Source organism: Camelus ferus, chromosome 8 (assembly GCF_009834535.1).
Source record: "Camelus ferus isolate YT-003-E chromosome 8, BCGSAC_Cfer_1.0, whole genome shotgun sequence".
Classification (NCBI taxonomy): Eukaryota; Metazoa; Chordata; class Mammalia; order Artiodactyla; family Camelidae; genus Camelus; species Camelus ferus.
The window spans coordinates 41,916,716-41,943,182 of record NC_045703.1 but is presented as its reverse complement, the minus strand read 5'-3'; the positions used below and the strand labels follow the sequence as shown (position 1 = coordinate 41,943,182).

Below are 26,467 nucleotides of genomic sequence, written 5' to 3'. Positions count from 1 at the left end.
AAGCAGTCACTTCAATTCAATAAGCATCTACTAGGAACCTGTTTTATGCTGACCACTGTACTGTTTATCTAAAGCCTATGCATAGAAACAGGACTCGATATACTCTACGAAAACTTCAATTTTTGGCAAGAAAATAAAATTTACATAAACAAAACAATCAGAAAAAATAGGCATGATGGAAATTAATGCCCAATAAAATGTGCTATGCACAGAGAAGTGCTAACAGAAAGAAAAGGGCCAGGTCACACGGGCCAGTGTTCTCTGGGAAGGTGTCTGAAGTGGGGCAACACCAAAACAGCCAGTCATGATTACAGTTCAACAGACAGTGCTACACAGTCAGTGATCACATCTGTAAACTATTAACAGATTTATCTTTAATGCAAACATCCTCTATCACAGCATGCTCAAGAGGACTGCAGCCGCACCGGGCTCTGCTTCCGACAAGCAGGGTAAAGATGGAGAGGAGCACACAGTGCTCTGGTCAGAACAGCGCAAAATGTGGTAAACGGACAACATGGGTCCAGGAAGAAGGCATAATGAAAGGTGTCTATGGGGCCAGAAATCTGCCCAGCACACAATTAAACCAGCAGTGGGAAGTACTGTGACCTCTTCTTGGGGAAAAAAAAATTATGTATACAATATTCAACTCCAGTTTTTCAAGAGATTGGGTCGATGGTTTAAGTCTGTTTTCTTTTAAAGGTTTATTAAGTTCTTCAATATAAAAGTTCTTGCAGAATTCAAATGAAAAAGGGCCCTTTGGCTGTTCTGGCCAGAGTGGACTGTTGTCCTCAATCACGCACTCCCTCCTTGTAAGAGAATCATACACCCGTGCCCTTTCCCATGCCACTTTGTGGGGCTTTGCACAGTATATACAGTATACTTCTCCACCTACTTGGCCACGTGGCTTGTTGTGGCCAACGGACTGAAGATTAACAGAGGACCCATTTCAACTGGAGGCCCTAAGGCAAGTTTCTGTTCTGCACCAGAAAAGTATGCCCCAAGTAAAGGGTTCTTCAGCACAGGCTCCAGGATGAAGACATGCAGAACAGACCTGAACTCCTACCACAACTTTGGAGTCCAGACCAGCCCTGCCGAACCCAGCCAAGAGCAGCCCAACCACATTTCAACCTGCAGGTTCATAAGTGTGAAAGAAATATTTGTGGTTCTAAGCCACTAAGATTTGGAGGCTGTTTTGCAGTATTATCACAACAAAAAACCCAGTACGCCTTTCAAAATGTCCTGATCCACAAACTACTTTGTGGATTTTTATCAGGAAGATCAAAGCCACATAAGACACATTATTGTCTATAAGGCATAATTCTACCAAGGCCTGGAATACCAAAGCCCAGAGACAGAAGCAGCCAATTAGCAAAAATAGCCAAGAAAGCTTCCCTTTCTTCCAGCTGTCATTCACCCCATAACCAACGTGCATGACTGTGGAAGTTTAGCTGTAAGGAGGCATCCTTTACTTATGTACATCTTGGTACATTCATCTAAAGATTTTGATATTACTTACTGTTATGGGTTAAATTGTGTGCCCCCTGCACACACACCAGAAGTGTTGAAGTTGTACCCACTGTATCCCAGGATGTGACCTTGTTTGGAAAGAGGGTCACTGCGGATGTCATCAGTTAAGATGAGGCCATACTGGGGTTTGGGGGCCCTCAATTTCAACATGACAGGCATCCTTATAAGAAGATGGCCGTATGAAGACCAGACACACAGGGAGAATGCCACGTGGAGACAGCAGAGATTAGAACTAGGCAGCGGTAAGCCAAGGAAGGCCAAGGACGGCCAGCTAATCACCAGAAGCCAGAAAGAGCTAGAAAGGATCCCTTTACATGTTTCAGAGAGATCACCGCCCTGCCAACACCTAGATTTTAGACCTCCATCCTCCAGAATTGTAAGACAATGAATTTCTATTGTTTTAAGCTACCCAGTTTTTGGTACTTTGTCAGTTCAGCCTTAGGAAACTAATTCACTTATTTTAAACCTTATACACTGTTCCAAAAGGAAACTGCGTCAAAAATATTATTACTTTCCCATCATGTCTGTTCTGCCACTTTCTTTTATAATTTAAAGGAAATGTGGGCATGTAACTGAGAGCACCAGTAAATATTATTCTGAATATTAGAGCAGAAAGCTCACATGGTTAACATCTGTACCCAGGAGATAATTCATCACCGTGCATCAGGCCATTCTCACCACCCTTCAGTGACTTTAGCCTAACACACTCACACTGCTAGGTTTCTCACACACATGCCTGGTCTCTTCTACCATTTTCTGATTAATTGCTCCTCGTGCCCACATTCTTTTCACTCAGACTGTAAGCTCTCAAAAGGCAGGGAATGTGTCATGTGCCACATGCATGAGCAAGTGTGCACGCACTCATACACACACACACACACACACACACACACACACACAAATTACAACCCCTAGTTCAGGTCAGACATAGGATTTATGTTGAATAGGTTGATTTTTTTGTTGTTAAAAGGTTGATTTCATTTGTTATGGCTAAATACATGACAGAAACTTACTTCAGGTTATGGAATAATAAAGTCTTGCCTTTTATTTAGATTAGTGGTCTACATTTTTTAAAGTTATATACCACATCAATAAAAGTATCTGAGCATGAAATCCTAATATGTATAGTTTTTACATTAAAAAAAAACCATGTCTTCCACACTAAGATGCTTTATAATGCATTGTAATTATAATATACTACACATGCATTATAAAAGATATAAGAAAAATAGAAGTCATGAAAAGATGACATAGACATTCTAACAATTTCTTCCCCTACCCTCAAGGGGCACACGAACCCCAGCTGGGAAACCACTGGTCCAGACTATGAGAGCAGACACGTGAAAACATTTCCTAGGATTTGGTCTTTTCTAGGAAATGCAAAATCTATGAGAACCTAACATAAATATGAACTTTAAGCACACTCTCCAGCAGATTCATGAAGTTGTCTTGATCAATCAAGCAATATTTTAGAGTTGATGACAGAGTTGTCCTTGCAACTAGGATTAATTCATATATTACTGAGCCCCAGCTGTAAATGCATTTGCTAACTATGGTGTTCTTTGCAATTGAACCCTTTAGTTTTTAGACCTTGGGAATGAAAATCTATTATCAAAATTTCAGGTAAATATCTGTAAGGCTGAGAGAACCAAATGAGGTACCATTCTGATCTTGAAAATAAAGAAATGAGTAGGATGGGCAAAGCAGAAGATGGAACAGAAAACTCATAAATCATCTCCCAAGAATGTTATCAGCACGACACCACCCAATCTTCCTGTGTTCCATGTGCATGTACGTGGACAGCACTGTGAGAGAAACCTGAAGGGCACAGAGTAAAACAAGACCTGGCCCCCATCAGCTCACTATAAGAAGTAAGCCATAAAGCAAGCCTGTAATTTGTAGTACTAATAGTTAAGTGCCAAAAGAAACTGAAATTAGGGGTAGTGTAGCTGTTTTGGAAAGTGTTCACGGAATTAAATTTCAACCTGGTACAGAATATTGACTTGAAAGGAAGAAATACATGAGGAAGTTTCAGACAGAGCGGGCAGCCAAAAGCCTGAAGGCAGCAATTACCCCCATGTCTGTGAGGGGTACTGAGGGCTCTCCTGACCCTACAGAAGTGCTGAGTTTACACAGGTTGGGGGTGAGAGGTGAGGCTGAGTGCCTGAAATGTGGAGGGGATACAGTGCCATTAACACCTAAGCAGCATTCTCTGGCCTAAATTTCTAAGAGAAAGCCACCACCACTGAAATCTCATAAATCCTTTCACTTGGTCTACATGTTCTTGAAGAACCAGCGTTGGGGCTGATCTATAAGCCAAACAAGCAAGCTAAATGCAAGAAAATACCAAGCAGATGGTGTGTGGGTGAAGATGTTGAGGAAGTGAAATATTAGTCGCTTTGAAAAGAGGAAGAGAAAGTAAAATATGTCAAGATGAATATGAATTTGGCAAAGAAAAGTCAAGTATATAAGAATCCCATGATATATTCCTTTTAATTATTTCTAACAATTATCACTGTGATACATATCGATAAAAAAATATGAAAATAGAAATTATCTGTGATCCCATCAGTGTGACTTTGTCACCTTCCTGTCTTCTCTTCCATGCAGCTGCACTTTATAATCAAATTAGGGTCTTTTTCTACATACAGTTTGGAGTACTATCACTTAAAAAACAACTCCACTGTAGGATTTGTCTCCAGTTTTCACAATATCACCCTTGCTAAAAACTAATACTTACATAGTTGCTTACTCTGTGACAGAGTTCCAAGTATCTTACGTGTGTTAACTTATCTAATTCTCAATACAATGTGAGGGGTGGATATCATTATTATCTTCATTTCACAGATGAAAGAATCAAAGAGAAAGCAACTTGCCGAAGTTCACTTAGCTGATAAGCGGTGGAAGAGGACTCCAAGCCAGGCAACTGGCTCTAGCATCCCTGCTCTTAACCCACCTACCAGACCACCTGCCTCCCAGAGACGTGCACTCATCACTGAAATTAAGCCTCATCTTTGATTTTTTTTTTTTTTTTTTTTTAGGCTGTACTCTTAAAACAGATTCACTGGTGCCAAGGGATTCTATGAGCTAAACTGCTCTCCATCAAAGACATAATACCCCCATACATCCTCCTATCGTCTGTGAAAAGTGAATGGGACCCAACCTCAACCTTGCCAGCACTGTTATGGACTCTTAAAATCTAATTATAGTCAGCATTTCTTTGATGCAATGAAGCTGAATATTTTTTTCATGTGTCGGCCATTTGTAGTTCCTGTTTTGTGAATTTTCTATTCCTGTTATATGGCCCGTTTGTGTCCCCCAACCCCACTCCAAATTCTTATGTTGAAAACCTGATGCCCAAGGTGATGATATGAGGTGGGGCCTTCAGGAGGAGATAAGCTCACGGGGGCTCTGCCCTCACAGGATTAGTGCCTTCATAAAGGAGGCCCAGAGAGATCCTTCGCTCCTTCCACTACGTGAGGACACAAGTCTACTGTCTGCAACCTGGAAGAGGGCCCTCACTAGAACCCAACCAAGGCCCCCCGGTCCTGGACTTCCAGCCTCCAGAACTGTGAGCAATACATGGCTGCTGTTTATAAGCCACCTGGTCTAAGGTATTTTGTTACAGAAGCCCAAGTGGACTAAAATGATTCCTTCCTAGAATGCTTTTTAAAGAGTTAAAGCTTGTTAAATTGAAACTACTTTAGAAGATGTTGTAATTCAAGGTATCAGAGGGTTGCTAACTAGCTGTCTCACTGGGAGCCAAGGACAGGCAAGTGCCCTGGGGGAATTACCAGGACCCAGGGCTGAGGCTCAGCTGTAAACTCCAGGGACCACAAGGGCTGAGCAGGCCCTCCCCGCAGACTGCCAGCCTGCAGTTGTGCTCCACACCACAAGGCAGGGGCTGCGCTCATCTAACGGCTGAATATTCGTTATTGTTACTCAGGACACACCCTCAATTCCTCGCATCACCATGTTTGGGGAAACAAATCAGTAAATGTGATGTTTGTTTAGTGAGATCAGAATTACAGAAAGAAAATGGAAGTTCTCAAGGGACCTCACACCTGCACAGCAGTCTCACAAAATTTTCCTATTCTACACGGCTAATCTAGTTAGTGATCAGAATCATCCATGAGTCAGAGGATTCCACAGGAACAGTGCTGAACAAACGCTATTCAATTCTTATTCGCCAAATCCTCTGTTAATCAGTCAACAGCAATTTATCTCATGCCAGGCACCTTGCAGTAAAACCGAGCATCTAGGACACCCTCCGATTATATGGCTGGGAAAGAAAAATACCTCATTCACAGACTCAGGAGTCACTCCTTAGGATGGGCTACTATCTCTAGAGGGCTCATGTCATCTACCAGGTTGTTTAATGCTTCCGGTTTTTTAAGATTAACACCATAGTTGGAGGGTTTTGCATCTTTCTGTACCAATTAAAGAGGCAAACCCAGGAATGAAGGCAAAAAGGACACTCTGTTAGGTAAGGGCCACAATAAATATGAAAGGTTTTTTTAAATGCAAGTTAACACAATGTTTGAGAAAGAATTAATAAGGTAAGGCAGGGATGTTAAAAAAAATGATATGAACAGGAGTTCTACTGAGGGAAGGAAAGGAGGTGGGGGCAGGGTTAGAAAAGGGATGAATAGTTAAATAAAAGCTTCAACCTTGAGCTTTTTTTTGTTTTTTTTTAACCAATCATAAAATGCTCTCCAAAATCATAGTTAATTTTTACTCGAAAGACAATTTTCTCTTTATGAGAAATGCCTGTTCCCAGGATGGAAGCCTTCTATAAACTCATGGAGCCTTCCACATGAAATTTAGTACCCCAAGTAGGCTTCCATAAAGGCATTTCTCATAAAGAGATAACTGTCTTTCAAGTAAAAATTAACTATGATTTTGGCTAGCAACCTGAAGTTGACATCATACAGATGTAAGTAACTATTTACCAGGTTAAAGTCAACTAACTTAATAAGTCAAAATACCAGAATGAAGAAAGTCTGATAGATTAACTCATGGATCTCACTCTTTTAAATTTTATGGTGAATAAAAGAGGCTCAAGGAAGAATATCTATCTGATTTATAAAAAAAAAGATGCATCAGATAAATTACTGATGTAAAAGAGGTCAGATGTGAGGGCAAGTGTGGTGAGGGTTAAGGCTAGCCCTTTAGCTAAAAATGACTTTTTTTAATTAAATGGAATGATTCTCCTGTTCAGCCTAACAATAGCATACAAGGCCGGTACTCCAGAAATGACTGACTTAAATTGAATGGTTCTCACCAACCTTAAATTAGTCAGAAGTGGACATGAATTTAATAGCTAAAAAATAAGTGGATCTCAGTTTTGCAAAACTACGTAACACTGTTTTCCACTTGGCTATATAAGTTCAAATATACTAAATTTGCAATACTTGTTCAAAACATATTTAATGGAACCTATTAAACTTGTTAATCAAAATCATACTGTGTCCAGAGATCAACTCAGTAAATGTTCTCACTGATTAATTTTATGTTTTATATTTTGCATTGTTTTACAAAGGAAGTGAGTCAGCTTAAAATAATATATTCAATAAAATGGAAAAATATAATTAGATAAAAATCAGAATCAAAAATAAAACAAGGTAGAGCAGAAGCTCAAGGGAAAGTTAGAACATCAATTTTAGGTCATAGGTTTTAACAAGGTTATTAAAATTAAGTTGCAAATTTGACTCTGAGTTTCCTGGTTGCCAAATTAGAAACGGAAATATAATCGATTACCTAATTCTAGTTTTGCATGATTAAAAAAAGACACTCAATAATTGCTCAGGGGAAGTAAAGCTTTCCTTTGACATTTAAAGCAGAATGGAATTTCTTGCATAAGTTTTCAAACAGGAGCTGTAGAAGAAATTGCAATCTTAAATAACCACATCTCTTAAGTAACGTAACAGTAGGTTTCTTGTTACTGTTTTTTATTAATAAAATGCTTCTGTAAGAGCACAGTTTCGGGGGAGGGGGTGCAAAGGATGCAAAACAAGGGAACCGAAGTACATAGCTTCTGAAGATGTCTGGACTCCTGGCCTAACACTTAGAATTGGTGGAAAATGGGTGGACATCATGGCCTTTGCTCAGCCAACTCTTTAAAAACATCATCTCTCTCAGTTAAGCTTCTGATCAAATTTATGAGCAGACAATTCATATTCCCTGGCATTGAATACCACTGTTGAGGGGAGATTAATACACAACAATCATTCTTCAACCGCCAGCCAGTTCCCTATATTTGAAATTTAAGGTTAAAGAAATTTTCCTTTCTATAACTTTTAGGCAACCGTAACAATTTTGGTTCTAACATATGTGAATTGGGTGGATCCTACTGGATGTAAACAACAACAAAATGGGCTGGGATAATAAAAAAGACAGTAAGTAACATTTAGCCAGGAAGGAAGAGAGGTTTTGGCAATAAAATCTTAGGAGAGACACAGGAAAAATAAGAGTAAATCCAGGTTTCAGGATTGCATTCCAGGGCTGCCTGTGGAGGCAGGGTGCAGGGGGCTTACTAGACAGGACCCAGGTACTGAGTCATTCAGTCGCAGAGATGCTGCGCATTTGGATGCAAGACACGCACACAGAAAAATGCCTCTTCCATCCTGACATTAGGAACTGGTTTCAGGCCAAGAGTGCCAGTACAGTCTAAGTGCTCAACTTCTCTTTCTCAAATGAACAAATAAATGTCTATTAACTGCAACAAAGTAAAGGGTTTACTGTAACCATAGGAGAGGGCTCTTTGAGAAGTTTAAAAGGAAGAACAATGTAAATTAACTGTGCAATATCCTTGATTACAAACTTAAGATGTGTGAAATGTAATAATTTTTATTTCATGGGAGACTTTTTGCTCTGGTTGAATAAATCAGAGCATATTTTTCATAAGCTCTCTCCCACTGATGGTTCACCCAATTTCACTACCATTTACCTAAAAATGTTATTTCCTCACCATCTAGGGAGAACCCAAGTAGGCTGGAGAAACAATAGTAATAAACTATGGCTTACTATAGTTTTATTACAAGTCTTTTGGGTAATAAGTAGTAAAGATGGTGAAGATGTATTAAAATGACAAGAAAGAAGGAAAGAGAGGAAATAAGTGACTGGAACATTCCCAGATAATTTTTGCTAAACAAAGTGAAAAATGGTTAATACTGACTCATCAAACTTACATAATGAGAAAATAAAAACAAAATCAAAACAGTAAATATCGTGGTGCAGAAAGAAAGCACATGAAACATAACACAGTTATCCTTGATTATTTCAAGATAACATAAAATTTAAAAGCAGAAAATGCACTAAATCTTCCAAATCCTGGATTTCACAACCACCCTGGTTGTCAAACTTGGAAACTGATACGTTTATATACTTAGGAAAACCCATGCAGTTTAAAATGTGTGACTACACCATGAATTGTGAATCACTTAGGATTTACAAACATTTCTAAATGCTTTATTTTCACCATTACCTGTAATAAAATACATTATAATTAGGTCAACCATAACAACTCAATTCCAAAATGAGTTAATATGTCACCTATTAACCACATCACTGTTACCTCTGGAGTAACCTAGAATTTCCTTTAAACATGAATTGTACTTTTTTAAACTGTGTTTTAGAGTTTAATTAAAATAAGTCTTATTACCAATTAGAAAAAAATTGCAAGCTTAGAAGTGAAATTATATTAGGAGCTGAGGAGAATTACCTTATTTAATTATATATTAGACTAAGAAGGAATAACATATGGTCCTAAAACTGACAAAATTCAACTTAAATCTTGGGATAACCAATTTTAAACTTCAATGGCCACAGGACAAATACATTTTAATCCTAAATTGTCTTTAGATGAAGCTTGAAACACAGTTCATTCAACAAAAAACTAACGGGGGTCCATTATGCATCAGGCCAGGGGATTACAGGATTGAACAAGATGAGGACTCTGTCCTCCTGGAGTTTACACCAGGTTCATTTTCCAAAGCTCTAAACCTTAATACGTTAATAAAATTGGAGCTTACAACAATTCACTTTCCAAAACTCTAAACCGTCTTGCTTAATATGAAATTTAGAAAGAATAGAGATAATCTTGCCAAAAGCTCTGATGTATGAACTTTACACTTGGGAAAGAAGAAGGAATTCATAACCAGTTTTTCAGAAATACAAACCTTAACATCTAGTTGGAAGCCAGGCTGCGCCCGAGGCTGCCTCTGCTGGACGACTCCGTGCATCCTTCCAGCAGATTCTCAACTCCCTACACCTGTATCAAACTTGCCAGGCTCTTAAGCACACGCCTTCACGAAAGCAGGAGGCTCCCAAGAAAGCAGCGCGAGAATACCCCAGCCTCATCTATCTCCTAAATACTGGACTTCTAGAAGGGCCTTCTCTAACTGGCCCTAAAATACTGACTGTAAGGGTTTGAGATATCAATTTTATATATCAGCCAGCTACCTCTGAAATACACAAAAATCCACAGCGACTTCTATATGCCGCTGAAATAACGCTTTCCGTGGCTACATATTGGGAGAAAACAGGAAGAACGCATCTGTTCATCAAGCCGAAAAAATATGGTGACATATTTCCACCTGAGCTGCTGAAAATCCAACGGTCTCCCCCCTCACCCCAATAATTCACACATCAACCCGTCCTCTCCACCCTTGCGCGAACACAGTCGGGCCCAGGGGGGTGGGCAAAAAAGGGTCAAGCTCTCCGTTGCCACCGCTCGATCTCCCGAACTCAAAAAGATGTTGTCAGGTTTACAGGGGCTGCGCCCAGCGCCATTAGCACACCTCCGAGTGAAGCACCGAGCTCCGGAGGGAGGCAAGTTTGACGGGTCCTGGCCCCGGCCCCCCGCCCTCCCCAGCGGCAGGATCAGACGCGGACAGCGGCAAGGTCTGGTCCCGGCTTCACCCACCTACCTACAGGGCGGGGGCGCCGGCTCCTCGGGTCCGGGAGAAGAGGATCTGGCGCACGCATTTCTGGGAGCGGTGGCCTCTGCCGCTCAGCGCGGGGGAGAGCATCCTCCAGGGTGGGTGGAAGGAGGGGTCTAGGGAGGACCGTGCGGTGACGAGGAGCTGGGGCTGGAGGGAGGAGCGCCCAGGCGCGCCCCAGGGGACCGGCGTCCAGAGTTGGTGGACGCGGCCGCCGCCAGGACTCCTCAAGCCTCTCCTCACGCGCGGCGCCTGGCCAACCCTGCAGAAGCGCCCGCAGTCAGGACATCGGCCACGACAGGCTCCCGGGCCCAGCCGGAGGCGGGGAGCTGCGGGTGGCGCGACGCGGTGCAGAAGCCCGCCTCTAGCTCCGCCCGGCCCGCGCTACGCTCTGCGCCCCTCCGCTGCGGCGGGGGCCGGGGAGCTCGGCGGCCGGGCTCGGCGGCTCGGGCTGCAGCTGCGGCATCCTCCCCACCCAGGAGACCTCCGAGCTGGGAGGCTGGGTACCCCCGCCACCCGCCGGCGGCTACCGCCTCCACTGCCCCGTCGCAGCCCCAGCCTGGGCCCGGCGGCTCCGCCCCGAGAGCTGCGTGCGCGGCCTCCGCAGGCCTCGGCCCTTTGTGACGCCTCCCGGGAGCGAGCTCGTTGCGACTCGGGCGGGCGGACTCCCTGTGGCGGACCCTGGGAAGGTCTTCTTACCTCGCCCCAGGCCGCATCCCCTAAAGCTGGCCCGCCGTGGCCACTACTCTTCGTGGGAAGTGAACCTTTGAGAGCAGAGCTGGAATTTGAGCGCCTCCCTGCGCTTTAAAGCCTAGAGTTTCCTTCCAGCTCAGGGACCACTGGTCACAATAAATTCACCCTTCTGTCCTTTTCCGGCGTTCGGTTTCGCAAAAGAGCCCACCATCCCCTTCCTCCTCCTGCCCCCTTCCCCGGTACAGCATCCCGGATGCTGCCAAGTTGCAATCATTACAGCAATCGGGACGTAGCAATTGAGCTCTCCAGACCGACTCTTGGCAGAGACCCGAGAGAGCCTTGGTTGGGAGGATTTGCATCATCAGCGGGGCAGTGCCTGTGAGCTTCCCATCCCCACTTGGGAGCTGTTCCTTCTAAGATCCCATGACTAGCACTGCAAGATGACTAGGAGGATTTGGCCGTGAAGTTTACCCTTACACATAGAAAAAAACTTTATGGAGGAGCCTGCAGTTGGTCAGATAACACTGGTGTGCCACAGGCCAAGTACACAGGCATGCTAGATAGCGGCCTCCCCTGGCTTGTTGATGCTGCTTATGCTGTAACCGCCTCTCGTGGAAGGTGGAGCGAAGCGCTTAACAGCGATGGCTTTGGGATGTCAGCTTCAAGTGGTCATGTTATACAATCCTGCAAAATACGGAATCATCGCCCGATTCTGCTCTCAGCACGTATGAAGTGGGACCTCAGGTTTACATCCTTTTGGTTTGAATGTGAAGAATTGATTTTCTCTTTTTTCTTCAGGCACTGTGTTATTTGAAAACTATTTTCAAGGGAAAATTAGTCTCCTAAAATATAAAGAGCTGATTTCATTGAATCAGAACACGGTTTGGGATCTCCAGATAAACTGAGCTGCTCTCACACTTCTTTCGTGAGTGTTTTTGTAATTTGAAATCTAAGGTTAATCTTTTAAAAACAGTCAAAGAAGAGACATGTCCCATAGCAGTACAAACTGTGACAAAATCGCAAAGGCTTTTTGAGATGAGTTAAGCAAAGTGGAGCTGCATCATGTACGGGTCAGGAAACACAGGGCACATGACTTGGCAACTTTCAGGGACTCTGATTTGATTTAGAGCCCCAGTTTATTTTCAAAAGATACCCTTTATTATTCATGATAATTTGCCCCAAATTCAGAACAAGCTGACTATAGGAATGTATATGTATCTATGTGATGTATAAGTGACAGAATGAAGACACTGAGAATTTGGCAGTTGCTTACTCATTTGTAAACAGGTATGCTTTAGATTGTAGTTTGCAGGAAATGTCCATTGAGTTGCAATTCTTGACTGTTTCCATCCTTTCACCACCAGGGGTCCCCTTTTGTTTTTCCTCTCTATATACCCCATGCTTTGTCAAGAGAAAAATTAAGCAATGATCTTTTTTATTAGACAAAGGTATAACTGAGTATGTTTTCTAAAAGTAATAACCATCAACTATAGGTCTGTCAGCCTTTCAAAAACACTGCCTGTAATTTAGGGACCCTCTTTACTGTCTTCAACTCCTCTAGGGCTGCAGGCTGTATCATAGGCAAATTATAACATTTTATTACAGTGAAAGTCCCGGGAATAAAGTCTTCTGCTCTTCAGTTTAAAGGGGGAGAAAATCCCCCCTTAAACCTTGTTCATTCGTTCGTTTTCATTAACTCAGCATTTATTGATTTGCCTAAGTCTTGTGTGTGAATGACAAATTATATTGCTACACTGATTTTAAGGGTGTGAGGGCCTCTGTTAAATATGAAAACTGACCTTTCTGTCTCTGCTGAAGGGTAGAGGGCATTGTAGAACAATTTAGGTCGAATTGTCATCTTACTTTTTCTGGGGTAAAGAATGCTGTCTGATGAGACTTTGGTGTAGACAGAGAGAAGTGGAGATCACTTAATCTCTTAAAGGAAGAAAAGAGGGTCGCTTGCCATCCTCTTTTTTCCCCCACAGGGTAGGAATTGGACCAGATGGGGGCAACTGGTTCCCTCAGTTCAGGCATCAGGTGTTCTCCCAAGAGATTTCCTGGAGGAGGTGGGTAGGAATTCCACACCAAATAATAACAACCATTGTAACAAATGTATTTTTCTTATATATCTATTTAATAATGGTTTTGTAATGAAGAAGTATGGCTAGTATGCCTGTTTTTTAACCACAACACTGGTAATCTCTCATGGAACTGGCATTCCAGGCACATTGGCAAATACTGCTCCAACACTTTGTCAAAAGGAAAGCTCGCTGGTAAATAATGAGTTCACAGCCACAGAGAGAATTGAAATTTCTTTGGGAGTTTTCTCTGTAAAGGCGTTGGAGAAGGGATTTTTGTACTGGGTGATGAGTTTAACCTACCAGCACTAAGAAAGCTCATTCTCTAGAGGTTAAACTAGCCTGCTTTTTCTAGCACAGAGAGAAACACCTTCTTTCACACACCTGACTCAGACTGGCTGAGACACAGGAGTTCCGTGGGAGGTAAACACTGATTAACGTCTGTGGAGGTCTGTGGGGAGACATCCCGCACTTAAAGGGGCAGGACGGAGTTCACTATTTAATAATGTTGAAGGCAGTGGCTCATTTTCACAACTAGGATCACTGGTCTGGCACATCACAGACATCACCTTGATTTTTGAGAAGGATGTAAACAGGTCCTTCTGTGAATGGGCCTAGGTTCAGTCCTTCTCTCAGCTTGTTATAAAAAGGAGGTAGAAATCTTGTCTAAAGAGGAGGTAGAAATCTCTTGTCATTTAAAAGGAGGAAGAGCCAGCCAGAGTGTTTGAGAAAGAAATACTGACATCTATAGGAACAGACTGCTGTCTGGGTGCCTGTCAGGGAGTAGAATTTACGGCTGTTTATTTAGAATAAGCGCAATAAATTTGCCCTCTTCTTTTATTTACAGTTAATCAAAAAGTATCTACCCTTAGACAGTTTCTGCCGTCTTATTTCTGCTAAAAAATACTCTGTTCAATAGCTTGAGATTTCATTTTTTTTTATAATTTCTGAAAAACTTATTCAAATAATCTCGTACTAAGATATTGTGATAAGATATAATTTAAAATTCTGAAATGAATCCCTAAGCTCAAGGTGATATTAAGTGCTGATTGTTGTTTGGATTTACTGAGTGAAAAAATGTATACAGCAATAAGCTGAAAGGGGAGTTTTTCGAGGGAAATAGAGATTCACAAAAAGTTGCAAAACATGTACAGGGAAGTCCCGGGTTTTCCCCCAGTTATCCCCCATGACAACACCTTAATTATAGTACAAAATCAAAACCAGAAAATTGACATTGGTATGATCTTTAGAACTCATTGAGATTTCACCAGTTTTACACACGTTCCTGCCTCTGTGTGTGTGTGTGTGTGTGTGTGTGTGTGTTTTCTATGCAATTTTATCATCTGTATAGATTCTTCTCCCACCACCACTATAAGATACAGGACTGTTCCTTTACTCCCACAAAGGTACCACAACCTACCCCTATACAGTCATCTCCATTCTCCTCCCTACATCTCTAATTCCTGTCAATCACTGCTCTGTTCCCATCTCTATAATTTAAAAAATTGTACAGAAATAGAATCATATTGTGCATAAACTTTGGGATTGGCTTTTTTTTTTTCATTCAGCATAATTCCCTTGGGATCCATCCAAGTTGTTACATATATCAATGGTTTGTTCCTTTTTTTGATAAATCTTCTATGGTATGGATATACCACAGTTTATCAGTTCACAAATTGAATGTTTCAGTTGTTTTCAGTTTTAAACTATTATGAATAAAGCTGCTACAGACATTCGTGTGCAGATTCTATGTGAATATAAGTTTTCATTTCTCTGATATAAGTGCCTACGGGTACAACTGAAGAGTCATATATTAAGTGCATCTTTCATTTTATAAGAAACTGCCAAACTATTTTCTAGGGTGGCTGTACCATTTTACATTCCTATTGGCAAAGTATACGTGATATATATAATGTGTTTTTAATCTGTTAAATAAACTAATTTAATTGAAGAATTGTCAATATTTAATTGAAGAATACATTTCTTTTCCTATTCGCTTCTCTATGAACCGTAATTGCTTGTTTACTTGAACCCCGCCAGAGTAAACTTCAAGATCACAGGCATCCTGTGCCTAACATAGTGCCTTAACATGTATTAGATAGTCAATAAATATTTGTTCAGCAAACAAACAAATGAACAGAAGAATAGCTGAGTCAGATTGAAATCAAAATTGAAAAATTAAATTTCCATGAATTATGACTATAACTGAATTTTAATTGGATGTCATGATTTTTCTTCCAATACATAACATTTTCAAGTCAGAAATTGGCATTCTATAAAGTGAGTAACTTGTGGACCAATTAATAAAAATCAAATGCCAAATTATGTCGGCCAAGGTTACTCATTGTACTACTTTGGTAATAGCAAAATATTGAAAATAATCTAAATGAACAGTCATATAAAACTGCTTTAATAAAATACACAGTGGAATACCATGTAGTTATCAAAAATGATGAAAAATACTTTATATAAAAAATGGACAGCCTTCAAAAGAAATTAATTTTAAAAATTACAGAAGAGTATGTAGAGTATGCCCCTCCTTGTGTATAAATTTTAAAAATGAAATTAACAGAGAAAAGCTATATGCATAAAGATGTTTATTCTCCCTAAATCAATGTTTTATAAAGTACAGAACATGCCTGGACCACCTTGCGCTAGAAAGTAAAGTGCTGAAAAATTTATAGGGACATGTCAAAAGAACACAGGAGCCAGCTTAAAGGTCTCCTTCTGGCCAAATTTGGGACAATTTCAGTATTAAATGAATAATGACAGTGGTAGATTACAATACATTGACTGAAAACACAAAGATAAGAAAAAGAATATAAGTCCAAACCGATATTTTAACATTAAATGAAAGATAAAAAGAGGGAGTAGAGAAAGGAAGGTTCTTTACATGAGAATGATAAAATAACACCATTCTGTAACCACCATAGTAGTAACTGATTCAGGCAAGGATTGTCAGTGGTTGCTAAAACCACTGAGTGAAATTTTGCTGAGGGAAAGAAAATTCATACATTTTCCAAGTATTATTTCCAGGGGTGATATGTGCCTTTTTTTTTTTTTTTTGAAATTTGTTCATGATAAGTGTCAAAGGTAACTTTATAGTGGAGAAATATGGCAGACACCGTCACCAAATGATCAGACTTACTGTATCTGTTTCTTATTGGCACCATAAAAAATTACCACAAACTTAGTGGCTTACAGCAGCACAAATTTATTATCTTACAGTTCTGTAGTCCAGAATTCTGACACGGCTCTCACTAGGCTAAAATCTAAGTTTTGGCAGGGCTGTTTCTTTCTGGTGGGTCTTCCTTGCCTTCTACAGCGTCTAAAGGCCTCCTGTATTCCTTAGTTCATGGTCCCCTTCCTCCATCTTCAAAGCCAGAAAAGGCTAGTTGAGTCTTCCTCAGATCACATCACTAGGACTCAAGTCTCCCGGCTCCCTCCCTTACTTATAAAGACCCTTATGATGATTTTGGACCCAACCAGATAATCTGGGATAATCTCCTCTGTCTCAAAGTCCTTAATTTAATCATATCTGCAACATTCCTATTGCCACATGAAGTAACATTCATGTATACTGGAGATTAGGGCAGGGACATCTCACAGGGGCCATTATTCTGCCTCCCACATTTACCTTTAGAGACAACACAATACACTAGCATTATGCAAATTCTGATGTAATGCACTGAGAAGGACACATCATTTAAGGTAGTTTTCCTGGCAAAAGAAGTATTTGTCTAAACTGAGGGACTTTCTGAAGCAACTGTCCTCCACTATTCAAAAAGGTCAATGCTGTTTAAAAAAAAAAAAAGATTGGGGAATTGTTTCAGATTAAAGGACGAAGACTACAGAAACATGACAACTAATGTAATGTATAATCCTTGAGTGGATCCTGGATAAAAAGGAAAACGTATAAAAGGTGGTAGGACAATTGGAAAATCTGATTATGAACTGTATAACAAATAATATGGTATTAAATTTAAATTTCCTAAATGTGGTTATTGTATTGCTCGTTCTTAGGAAATATATGGTATAGTACTTAGAAGTAAAGTATCATGTGTCTGCAACTAACCTCAGTTGATTCAGAAAAAGGTCAAGAGGCAAATATGGAAAAATATTAACAACTGGTGAATCTAGATTAGTACTATAAAATATAAATATAATGCAAGCCATATATATAATTTTAAATAGTCTAGTAGCTACATTAAAAAGTAAAAAGTAAGTGGAACTAATTTTAATAATATTTTAACTCAATATATTCAATTATGATTTAAAATGTAATCAGTGTAAAAATCATTAATGACATATTTTACATGCTTTTTTTTTTCAAGTTAAGGCTCAAAAATCCAGTATGTATTCAACACTTGGAGAGCACCTAAATTCTTACTAGCCACGTTTCAGTGCACAATAGTCACAGGATGGATGCTGGTACCACTAAATTAGACAGCACAGATGCAGGATATGTGTGTGTTCATTTTCTATACTTGCAATTTTCTGTAGGTTTGGAATGTTTCAATATTAAAAGTTGGGGAAAAAAGAAATGGGAATTTCTAGGAAATAAAAAATAAAATAAATAAAACTTAAAATAGCATAGACCATTTCTAGGAGGTTACAGAAGAAACTGTTAACCCGGATTAACTGTGGGAAGAAATGAGGCGTAATGAGGGGAAAACACAGGGATGATAGTTCTCACTGTACCCTTTCGTACCTTTGTAATTAAGTTTAGAAATTTCCGCTGGTGATGTTTCCATCTTTACTTATTAGTCTTAATAAGTCCTTTTAATCTTCCTGTTCTCATATTATTAAATAATTTTAGGTAAATTTCATTAATAATTTAAATTCCATTTCTGAGTTGCTGAAAACAAGAAAAAAAAAAGTATTTCAGCTCAGGCTCACCTAAATTCTATGGCGATGGACGACGGCTGTAACTCACAGTGGCGCCGGTGTTGTAAGCAAGTTCATTACGAATTTATATCTGTTTTAGTTAAGCTTCCTTCCATCTTGCAGCAAAGCAGGGTCTCTTGGGTTACATTTGTCCAACTGTAACAGTTGGCACTTTCCAAGCTGAGCTACATCCTATTGCCTTCTGCTCATATTTCATGAGGGTTTCTAAACTGAGGCTGGGCTGTAAGGTTTTTTGAGTCCTTTGGTAATTGCATCATTTCCTGGCCGTGTCTCGTACATAATGCGGAGAGGTGAAGCGATTGCCCAAATAACACTGTTCGGAAAATAGGAGGATAATGGAAACACAGTGGGTTTTAAGGGTTTACTTGGATCCGGGAGTAGATGGCCTGCTTCTTCACTAAGCAAGTCACCCACGGCCCTCTCAGCTTTGTTAATCGACTCCCAAATTAGTAAATATATACAAAAGCGTCCTATAAGTCCACGAGGCCCCTCATCACCCATATTACAAAGCATGTGCCCCGTGCCAAGGAGTGTGCAATGTCGCACCCAGCTCTGCAACGAGAAACGCTCTCCGCCGGCGGCACTCTGTCGTTAGATTTAGTAAAAGGTTTAGTGGGACTAACACCTGCATAAGAGAGAAAGACAGACAGGTACAGGGAGAGATTGAGGTTAGATTTAGAAAAAGCAGCTAGATGATTGAGAAAATACTAAAGAAAATCACAAGGTTCTGGACAGTACTTTAACATTGTCTAGGTATAGATAGTTACATAATTAGGAAGAAATCTCAGGATGTCTTCTCCAGCAGGGCAGTCGGAAGAGGATTCGGTTTGGAGCTCGCCTGAGAGCTCAGAGAACTTGCCCGATTTTAGGAGACTGAGACCCAAAACAGGAAGGAAGTGGGCGGGGCTTAGAAACAACACTCTCATTTTCTACTTGTCAGGTCTACGTGGACATTTTTAAGGAAGCAAATACAATCTGAGAAGCCATTTATTCAAGTTCCCTGGTGGTCTAGTGGTTAGGATTCGGCGCTCTCACCGCCGCGGCCCGGGTTCGATTCCCGGTCAGGGAAACCAGGTTTTTGCAACTGAGTTTGTTTACATTGTTTTCCAATGATGATTGTTAGTAATTTTTTTCCAGTTATAAAAATTCAGCTAGTTTTTAACGTTATTGAATCTAAAATACGCCATACATTTTTACAAATGTTATTTGCAATCAAATAAACAAAAATGTTCCTGATTCTAAAGTACTCTAAATACAACTTAAGCCACTTCTAAAATTGCATTTTACAGCTTTTGGTGATGATTTGGATGTGTCTACAAGAATTAATTTTTTAAGCCTTTGTTACTCTAGATCTTTACTTGAATAATAAAAGGAAAAAATAATTTTAGGAGGGATTTTATCTATTTTGTCTCATTCTTAGAGTCAAGTTTCATATATTCAGATTATGTGCATTGTAGATTGTGTACATTGGAGCTGTTCTTATCCTACTTTCCTTTATGAATTCAAGATCTTTTCTGAGATACGTTGTTGGTTAATTATCAAGTAGCTGCTTTATGTTTTCTCTTCCTAACCCATTTTAGTTAATTATTTTATCTGTTATATTTTAACTTTTCTCAAAGAGATTCACACAGACATGGTGAATTTCTTGCATCCAGTATATCAATTCCCTGTAGGTAGATCATAAAGGCATTTTAAAAAATGAAGTTAAGTATCACTTGGAATCCTTACATTCAGGTCAAAGAAAGACTGGGAGTTCCCCAAAAGAAAACATGGAAATATTGAAATCAGAAAGAACACAAAATGGTGCTATATAGACATACATTTTTCATAATCCTGAAACTTAAAAGAAAATTCTAACTTTGCTACTTTTTAAGTTGTTGGATTTTTTGGCCATTTCATTTTAAATCTGAAATTTCACAGTAGCATAGAAAGAGACTAAAAGCTTCATTACAGCTTTCATGACTTTGTCTAACTTACTCTGTAGCTGTGCTGAGACTGGTTTAGAAGAGGAAAATGATGAGTATTTATTACTGGTCCAAGGGGTTGTAAAAAGAAAACATGACTTTAGTGTTTAAGGAGTCTTTCAATGAGGAATTAAGACAAATATGTTTGTTATTATTAGTGCTACTAACAAAACCAATAGACACCATTCATTGACTATTTATTATGTGGTAGGTACTTCAAATAATTATAATATGTGGTGAAGGAAGGGAGAGAGAAGCAGATACAAGAATGAAAACAGAACTGGAAAACTGATTCCCAGAATAATCTAAAGGATAGAAGGATCTGGAAAGCCTGCAAAACGGGGAATGCGCATTTCATCTCAGGGGAGCCAGGATGACCAGGGCCTGCACCTGCACTACGAGTGGCTACGTCAGGCTGGCTATAGAAGGGCACCTGTGCTAGGAAGTAGTGCAGGTCCAGGTCAGACAGCCTGGTGTAACCAAGGTTATGGAGGACCTCAAGACAAGCTAAAGAGCTACAAAGGGAATGCAAGAAGCGTTGGTGTTAGATAGGATATAAAAGCTTAAGAATGATGGGGAAGAATCAATAATGACTCCATGAGTTGTGTTCTATGTGGTTAGTAAAGTTGGAGTGGCATAAAAAAGTGGTAGGGAGGTTGAGGTGGGGAAGCAGACTGGGGAGAGAAGGTAAGTTCGGATGAATCCTAACAGAGGCAGCACAGCTAAATGATGGTTAGAAATACAGGATGGAACTTAGAGTTGAAGGTAGAGATCGTGGCTCTATTAGCATAGATGTTTGAGAAGATGTGGGCTCTCTCAAAAAAGAAAATCTATGAAAAGGCCAGAAGACCAGGGTATAAACCAAGGTGAGACTAGAATAACTACAAAGGAAATAGCAAAGGAAGAGAGTTTATAACCAGATCAGAGAAATTCAAGAAGGAAGTAGCAATGGAGAGACTAGGATATTGTAAATGGTCAAGGAGAAGATGAAAGAAATTAAACAAAGATGGGTGATAAGACAGGGCTGCTGAGTGCAGAAAAGACTGGTGGAAGCCAGAGAACAGTAAGCAAGTCAGTCTGGCAGGTCAAAGCAATAAAAATGATTTAAGGTGCTGACTGGTGTGAGAAAGAGACAACAAACCTATTAATAACTAGATATTACAGAAGAGCAAGTGAGGAGAAAGAAGAGGTCTTAGGAAAGCAAAGAAAACACTCTTGTTCGGGAGCCAAAGACTGAATGAGTCCTGACTGCCAATGTGAGCTGAGTTACCATGGGAAAGTGACTCAGCTTCTCTGAGCCTCTGGATCTTTGTCAGTACAATAGAGAGGCTAATAGCTCCCCTGCATGCTTCACAGAGCTACTGTCACTCATTCACTCATTTATTCACCTATTCAGCAATCCTTTATGGAATTCTTACTCCATGCCAGTTACTGTTGTAGGCACAGGTAAGTAAGGGCACTAAGACTGCCTATCACAGTAGAGTAGGTATCAAAGGAGAAAATGATTAAGGTTTTGATTATGACCTATTAATTTGGAAGAGGTATTCATTGGGAGCGAGGCAAAGCAGGAAGTCATGTTGCATTAGGTTTGAACCAAAGAGAGGTCATCCAAGTGAAGCTGTCCTGTACATGGGTTGATGTTTTTGACTAATGATGATGGGTTTGGAGGAGATTCAGCTTTGAAGTGAGAACTGAAGACTCTAGAGTGGAAATATTTGCCAAGCGACTGAATGCAGCAAAAATAAGAGCTGAAGTTTGCAGATCTAACTGGCTAGAGGAGGACAAAAGAGGAAAGTCTGAAGGAGCAGGTAGAGTCAGGACAAGTCAGGGTCAAAGAAGTCAAAGGAGGAAGAGCCTGGAATTGCAAAGTAGTCATGAATAGCCTACAGCATATTTCTCCTGTTTGATTCATTTTTAAATAAAGTTTTATTTTATTTGGTTATGGGTATTTTGGTTATGGGTGGTTATTTTATTTGGTATGGGTCTTTTATTTTATTGGTTATTTTTGCTTTCATTTCTGTTGCATGGGGAGACTGACCTAAGAAAACTTTGCTATGATTCATGTCAGAGAATGTTTGGCCTATGTTCTCTTCTAGGAGTTTTAGGGCATCATGTCTTACGTTTTAAGTCTTTAAACCTTTTTGAGTATATTTTTGTGTATGGTGTGAGGGAGTGTTCTAACATCTCTGATTCACATATAACTGCCCAACTTTCCCAGCACCACTTGCTGAAGACTGCCTTTTCTCCATTGATTAATTGGCTGTAGGTGTGTGGATTTATTTCTGGGCTCTCTATTCTGTTCCATTGATCCATATGTCTGTTTTCGTGCCAATACCATGCTGTTTTGCTCTGTAGTATTGTCTGAAGTCTGGGAGGGTCATGCCTCTACTTTTGTTCTTTTTCCTCAGGATTGCTCTGGCAATTCTGAGTTTTTTATGGTTCCATATAAATTTTAGGATTATTTGTTCTACTTCTATGAAAAAATGTTATGGGTAATTTGACAGAGATTGCATTAAATCTGTTGATTAGGTAGTATGGCCGTTTTAACAATATTACTCTTCCAATCCAAGAGCATTGGATACCTTTTCATTTCTTTAAATCACCTTCGATTTCCTATATCAGTGTTTTATAGTTCTCAGAATATAAGTCTTTCACCACCTTGGTCAAGTTTATTCCTAAGTATTATATATATATATATATATATATATATCATAATATATAGTACTTTTAATAATTTGCTATTGTTTTGTGTAAGTTACAGTTTTAAACACTGAATAAGCACTTTATCCACAATAATAGAGTCAATTCTTAAAATTATCCTCGCTTTGTAGTTTAGGAGACTTAGACGCAGAAAATACATAACTTATTTAAAGTCACACAAGTATATGGAGGAATCAGGATTTCAACCTGGATTTGCCCAACCTAAATGCTGTATTCTTTACAACACCCCCACACTACAACAAATTTTCTGGTGACATTATTCTTTAGAGAAGTCTTTACAAATAGTGGTTCATGGGGAGTGCTGTATAGAGGAAAAAGGAATTATATGCTATTTCAAGTTCTCTTTCAAATGTATAATTGAATTCTGTGCATTGCAGCTTTGTTGAAAGTCAACCCTAGTAGCTTCCTATTGGAGGTTACCAGATTCCCTAGAAACTTGGAGAAAACTTTTAATTAAGAAATAAGTTTAATAGAGAACACACTGTACTTGCATTTAAGGACAAGTATGTTGATTTGTGAAAGTGTTTCTTTCTTCAGTACAACTTTTATTTATTTAAAGTTAATCTTTGACACAGCCTCATGTTGATCACTATTTCTTTATTGACTTAAAAATGGTAATTTTCCCCCATCTTCTTCCTTTAATAAGTAGGCTATAGGAAAATGTTTTTGCATTAGTTACATAAAAGTAAAGCAACTTAAATTTAAACCATGGACACACTTGATCAATTACTTTTTTCCTCCTTTATCACATCCTCTGAATTTCCATAATATATGTAATATACAGTGCTTTTTAATGATTTGCTGTTTTGTGTAAGTTATGGTTTTGTAAATTCCTTGAGGTCCGAGTTCATAAAATATACTTCTTCTGTCTTGCAAAGTGATAATCACATAATTGGTGCTCACATTTGTCGCTGTTTTTCAGTCTTGATAATTTGTATGATCCCTGGAGGCAATAAAGTGATAGTAAGCCAAAACTTCATGAGGACAGGGTCTATGTCATATTCGTCCATGTATCCTCAAGACTATGACTGTACTTGGCACAGAGTAGCATTTCAAGTAACTCTTGGGTGGATAAATGAAAGAATGTGGCAAAAAACTGGAACTGGCACTTCTCATAAGAAACATGGATCACCAGTACACCTTTGAGAAGAGGACTGACTTCTTGTGTAATCTAAAAAGGCAAGTTAGAACAAAACAAGTTCAGTTTACACCCATCAAAGTGGCAAAAATGAAAAAATCTAATAATATCAAATGTTGGCAAGGATGCAGAACAACTGAAACTCATATACACTAACAGGGGGAGTGTAAATTGGTGCAATAAAATAACCGAAAAACAATGTGTTATTATCTAGTAAAGTTGGAGGTTGTCATGCCCAGCAATTCAACCCCTAGGAGAAATCCTGTACTCGAGCACTGGAAGAGTCAAGAATGTTCGCAGTAGCACCATCATAACAGACCCAAATCGGAAACAACCTAAATGTCCATCAAGAGTAGTACAGCTAGGAACGATTTGAGCGAAAGCTAAATAAGTAACATAGGACTGGGTTACAACCCCCCCTTAAAAGAGAGTAGAACAGCTAAATATATTGTGGTAGAGTCATTCCATGAAATAGCACGAAATAGTGAAAACAAATGGATCACAGCTCTTCTTATCAACAGGATGAATCCCAGAAAAAATACTATTCAATTTAAAAAGCAAATCAGATACAGAATGAGCCCATTTCATCTGAAGTTTTAAAATGCTAAGCTAAAAATATTGCTTATTGATATGGACATGGATGGTAAACTATAAATAAAAGCAAGATAGTGGATATTCCCGGTTCACGGAGAAGATGGAGGAAGGATGCAGCAAGAAGCACACGGGGTCTTCCCGAGTACTGGTAATTGTAAGCTGGGTGGTGGGTGCACCAATGGTAATTCTCATTTGATTATTTATAACATACATATGTTATACTACTTTTCTCTATCAATTCAATATTTAATTAAAATAAAAAACCAAAAGGAATGAATGCTAATGTTCGAATAAAGTCTTTGGGATAATGACATGCAAACAATATTTAGTTGAGCAAAAATTCCACTCCTTTCTATTGCTGTGGTTTTTAATGGTGCTTTTTTTTTTCCTCTAAAGTAGAAAGTTCCAGGCCCGTCGAAAATGATAAATGTAAAACTAAACCACAAGGTGGCACCCTAGTCTCGTGTGTCTCGTTCAGCCACATTTAAACCAAGTTACTGGTACTTACTTGAAAGTGTTGGATATACTTAAAATCTAGAGTTTATTGTATTCATAAGGAGCAGCAGAGGATTTTTTTTCCTTTTAGTTTGTTTCTTCTCTTTTCGTGTGTTATGCTATATTTTACTTGCATGTACACTATGTTATCAGATTAAAGTTTGGGGGAAACAATTCAGATAAATTCAATGCAGTAAGTAAGTGGGTCCAGCATATGACATTTATTCATTCGTTCCTCATTCAGTGAGTCATGCATTCATGTATTCAGTCACTTAACCAATGTCCACACGTACTTTTTGAGATTTTTTTTCTATATCAGACTCAGAGCAAAGAGGCCCTGGAAACTTAATGGTGAACAAAAAGTTGGTCACCATCATTTGCTTTCAGTGTAGTGATGGAGACAGTCATCAGATAATCACAAATTTAAATTCAACTGACAAATTCTGTGAAGGAGAAGTATGTGGTTCACAAGATTCCACAATGTGGTTTTGAACCAACCAATTGGAGATGTCAGAGGATCCATCTGCTGAGACCTGAAAAATGAAGACGGGTTACCTAGGCGAGAAGGAGAGACGAAAGCACATCCTGAGTAGCAGGAGCATGTGCATCGCCTTGCAGCAGGACAGAGCAAGGAGAAAGGGGTTGGGAAAAAGGGGGATGAATGGCTGGGTGGCAAGTCAGAGGCAGCAGAGATAGGTGAGGAGAGGCCTAAGAAGTGGGCAGGGAACAGGAGCTCATGAGCTCATAGCTGAGGGTAAGGATTTCGTCTTCACACTAAGAGCATCAGGGAGCCCCAGAAAGGAGGGTGGGAGCACCTCCGAGTCCCTGCCCAGTCACTGGTAAGTTCCAAGCTTTCTCAGTGATTATGAAAGATTCTGCCTTCAGTACTGATGGTGGCACGACTCTGTTCACCTGCATGTGATTAGCTTTTTGATAGTGAAGGACATCATTTTTAAACAGTAATATAATTTCAGTCTCGGCCATATGCAATAGAATGAAGATTTTTCTTTTAAAGAAATATGACTCCATTGTATTTATTTTGACTCAAACCAAAGACCATTGCTTTTGAAGGCAGGAAACATAAAGCATGCTATCTTAACAAACAAATAGATTTAGTTAGCTTATCCACAACAAAAGTAAAACCTTTGGCACCCAAAATATAAAAGTTCTGAAAGAATTGTAAACCGACTACAATTAAGTAAAAACGCATAAAAGAAAACATTTAGTTTATGGTCATGTTGTCTCGGAAAGAACCATATAGCGGGAACCCGGAGACTGGGGTTACATGACTGTAGGAAAGGTTAGCTAACTTGGCTGAGCCTCCATTTTTTTCATCAACCAAATGAAGTCTAGGTTATGTATTTCTAACTCTGAAATTCTGTAAATATATTCAAAAAGAAATGTGTA

General features: G+C 39.5%; 1 protein-coding gene and 1 non-coding gene across 9 annotated transcripts in view; one reads left to right on the top strand and one right to left on the bottom strand.

Annotated features, from left to right (window-relative positions):
• The window catches only part of NCOA7 (nuclear receptor coactivator 7), a 130,639-nt gene extending 119,051 nt beyond the window's left edge, over positions 1-11,588 (bottom strand). The window contains exons 1-2 of one of the 8 annotated variants that reach the window (XM_032484827.1): positions 11,169-11,588; positions 10,458-10,731 (exon numbers count right to left, since the gene is read on the bottom strand). The gene's annotated coding sequence lies outside the window, so the exon portion shown is untranslated. Of the gene's footprint in view, positions 1-9,707; positions 9,769-10,457; positions 11,128-11,168 lie in introns of those variants that run through there. The other 7 variants (XR_004321976.1, XM_032484829.1, XM_032484833.1 and 4 more) reach the window with 7 other exon arrangements.
• A 7,557-nt stretch (positions 11,589-19,145) lies between these two features.
• Positions 19,146-19,217, top strand: TRNAE-CUC. The gene has a single exon. It is a non-coding gene; the product is annotated as a tRNA-Glu (tRNA).
• The last annotated feature ends 7,250 nt before the right edge of the window (positions 19,218-26,467 follow it).